Here is a 3,864-nt window from a genome sequence, read left to right as displayed (position 1 = left end):
AAAGGGGGGGATGGATCTATTTGTACAAAAATATTTATAGCAGCTCTTTTTGTGGTAGCTAAGAATTGGAAATCAAATGGATGCTCATCAATTGGGGAATGGCTAAACAAGCTGTGGTATATGATTATAATGGAATATTATTGTGCTATAAGGAATGACAAGCACTTTTTCTTTCCAGCTCTTGGGGAGTTGGTCACTGATGGCAGAGGGTCTGAAATTTGGGAAATGTTTTTGGCGGCTCTTCGACAAGCCCCCAGCTGTCAACATGCCCCAGAACGAATACATAGAGTTACACCAAAAATGGTATGGCTATCTCTTGGATTACCATGAGAAAAAGAGAAAGAAGGAAAGCCAAGAGGGGCTCATGAATGTTCAAAGAAAGCAAAGAAAATTATTGGTTTAAAGGTCAAACTCTACCATAAACAGCATCATGCTGAGAAGATTCAGATGAAAAAGACTATCAAGATGCATGAAAAGAGAAAAACCAAGTGAAAGAATGATGAAAAAACTCCCCAAGGAGCTGGACAGAGAGGGACAATCCCTAGCTGAAGTCCTTTCCACAATGATTAAACAGATACGAAAAGAGAAAACTGGTAAATGGGAAGTGCCCTTGCCAAAAGTTCATGCCCAGGGAGAAACAGAAGTGTAACGATTTATTTGTGCAGGAAAGAGAAAAAAGGCTTGGAAAAGAATGGTTACTAAAGTCTGCTTTGTTGGAGATGGTTTTACTCAAAAACCACCAAAATATAAAAGATTTATTAGGCCAATGGGTTTATGTTTTAAGAAAGCTCATGTAACTCATCCTGAACTTCAAGTCACTTTTTGACTACCCATACTTGGTATGAAGAAGAATCACTCTTCCCCACTATATACAACTTTGGATGTTATTACCAAAGGGACTGTCATTGAAGTGAATGTGAGTGAGCTTGACCTTGTGACACAGGCAGTTATCTGGGGAAAACATGCAGAGGTTACCAACAATTTGAAAAATGATGGATGCATACATGCTTTTTTGCTTGTTTGATTGATCAATTGAGTGAAGTTCTATATCTTTGACAATTATTAAAGATTTTACAGTATATCAAGAAAATCACAACAGTTACTATGCTGAACAGTCACAAAGCAAAACCAAAGACCCAATTCTACACATTGGTTGTTTTGATTTGAGATTAACTTGGAAAAGAGATGAGACACTATTTTCTATTCTTTTGTGAGACTTTTCCCCATTTTGGAGTGGCAATTAAAAAAAAGCTTGTAGCTAAACAAAAGAAGAAAAGAAAAGAAAAGACAAGCAGGGTGATTTCAGGAAGGCCTGGAAAGACTTAGATGAACTGATGCATAGTGAAGTGAGCAGAACCAGGAGAATGTTGTACACGGTTATGGCAATATTGTTCAATGAAGAATTGTAAATAATTTAGATATTCTCAGCAGCACAATGATCCAAGACAATCCCAAAGGATTAATGATCAAGTATGTTATTCTCCTCCAGAGAAGGGACTGATATTGATTGAATACAGACTGAATGCTATTTTCACTTTCATATTTTCTTTTATTGAAATGTTTTACATAATTGCACAATGTATAACCTATATTTGAGTGCTTACCACCTCAGGGAGGGGAAAGGGAAGAAAGGGAGGAAGGGACAGAATTTGGAATTTAAAACTTTAAATAAGAATGTTAAAAAATAGGAAAATTTTTTTTTTGCCTTTTCAAGGGGTGAAGGCAGGGCAATTAGGGTTAAGTAACTTGCCCAAGGTCACATGGCTAGTAAGTGTTAAGTGTCTGAGGCCGAATTTGAACTCAGGTCCTCCTGACTCCAGGGCTGGTGCTCTATTCACTGCACCACATAGCTTCCCCAAAATACAAAAATATTTGTAGCAACATTTTTTTTTTGCAGTGGCAAAGAATTGAAAATTGAGGGGATGTCCATCATTTGGTGAGTGGATGAATAAGTATATGATTATAACAGAATTTTACTGTGCTATAAGAAATGATAAGCAGGCTGATTTCAGAAAAACCTGTAAAGACTTACATGAACTGAAGCAAAGTGAAGTGAGCAGAACCTGGAGAACATTGTACAAAGTAATAGCAATACTGTATGATGATCAACTATGAATAATAGCTATTCTCAGCAATACAATGATTGAAGACAGTTCCAAAGGACTCATGATGAAAAATGTTCTCCACCTTCACAGAAAGAACTGATGGAATCTGAATGCAGACTGAAGCATACTATTTTTCATTTTTTGTATTTTTTTGTGTCTATGGTTTACCCCCACCCTTTGGGTCTGTGTCTTTTTCCACAACATTACTAATATGGTAATACATTTTGTATGATTGAACATGTGTAACCTATATCAAATTGCTTACCATCTCAGAGATGGGGGAAGTAAGGGAGGGAGAAAGAAAATTTGGAACTAAAAATTAAAAAATAAGAATGTTTAAAATTGTCTTTACATGTAACTGGGGAGAAATAAAATATTAAAAAAAAAGAAAAATAGGGGGGTGACATGGTCAGACCTATACTTTAGAAAGATCAGTTTGCTAAGTAAAAGCAGGCTGAAGTAGAGTGGTACTTAGGTGAGGCTGCATAATATTGTGTATGATGGACATGTAATGGGCACAACACTTCAAGCTAGTATGTGGGTGTGAGATCCATGGCCTAAGTCCAGAGAATCTGCCTGATATGTTAGAGGCCTCTCTTTGGTTCTTTTACTCTTTCATGCTCAATAATTTAACACATAGACTAGTCATCAGTTGTTCCTTGCTTATGATACATGACCAGTTTTTTTTTTTTGTGCCAGCTTCATATTTTTGGTGGTATTATTTACAGTGCCTTTTTTTAAGCAATAGGGGTTAAGTAACTTGCTCAAGGTTACACAGCCAGCTATTTCTGGGTGTGGTGCTGAGTATCTGAGCCCAGATTTGATCCAGGTCATCCCAACACTGGAGCCGGTGCTCTTACTCGCTGAGCCACCTGGCCGCCCCTAATTACAGTGCTTCTTGTATTTGTGTCCTCATTGGCAATAAGTTGCTATTTACTTATGCATAAATCATAGCACTATCCATTGGCCCTTTTAAAAAAATCAACCTGCAGTTATGATTCTTCTAAAATCATAGTGGTACACAATTTAGTTTTTTAACTTTACCAGGAGAATATTGTTGTTGAAAAAAAGATGGGGTTTTGTAGTGAGCAATGTGGAATTATTGGAAAATCTGTCTACTTTTCCAAATGTGATATAGATTGATCTTCTCTTCTTGGGCACAGGATTATAGAATCTAAGTGTTTGAAGAGATCTCAAAAGCCACCTAATTGAATTCATACCTGATTTTTAAAAATCCTCCATATAATGTCACTGACAAGTGGCTATCCAGACTTTCCTTGAAGATTTCCAGTAAGGACAACCTACTAAATTCCAAAGTCCACCTATGGACTTCCTGAAGCTTCAATCAATTGCGTCTAGCCCTGCCTACTCTGAATATCAGAACAAAACAATCCTCCCTTACATGTAATAGTCTTTCACATATGTGTTCCCCTTAAAGTGTTTCTACTCCAAGTTGAATATCCTCAAAATGCTTTGTGACCCTCTTGTGGCTTAGTAAGATTATAATAATACATTTAAGGAACCATCTCCAGTCCTCTTCTCATCCTGGACACCCTCTTTTGTCTATATTCCAGCTTATCAATGTCATCTTGCTATCTTCTTACTATCACTGCCATGACTTTTTCTACCTAGATCAGTGGGACATTGTACCAGACATTCCTAATCCATGGATCCAGGCACAGTGTGAGTTGATTTACTCATCTTTGAACCCAGTCATCTTGACTGGGACATGGTGAATACAACCTTACCAAGCATATGC

The 3,864-nt window shown here is 37.2% G+C and overlaps 1 pseudogene; it reads left to right on the top strand.

The window, feature by feature from the left end:
* The first annotated feature begins 265 nt into the window (after positions 1-265).
* Positions 266-1,024, top strand: LOC138170131 (ribosome biogenesis protein NSA2 homolog pseudogene; annotated as a pseudogene).
* The last annotated feature ends 2,840 nt before the right edge of the window (positions 1,025-3,864 follow it).

The sequence above is a fragment of the Petaurus breviceps genome, unplaced genomic scaffold (genome assembly GCF_028583685.1).
Source record: "Petaurus breviceps papuanus isolate PSGF00001 unplaced genomic scaffold, PetGlider_PUasm1.0 38, whole genome shotgun sequence".
NCBI lineage: Eukaryota > Metazoa > Chordata > Mammalia > Diprotodontia > Petauridae > Petaurus > Petaurus breviceps.
This window is presented reverse-complemented; position numbering and strand designations above follow the sequence as displayed.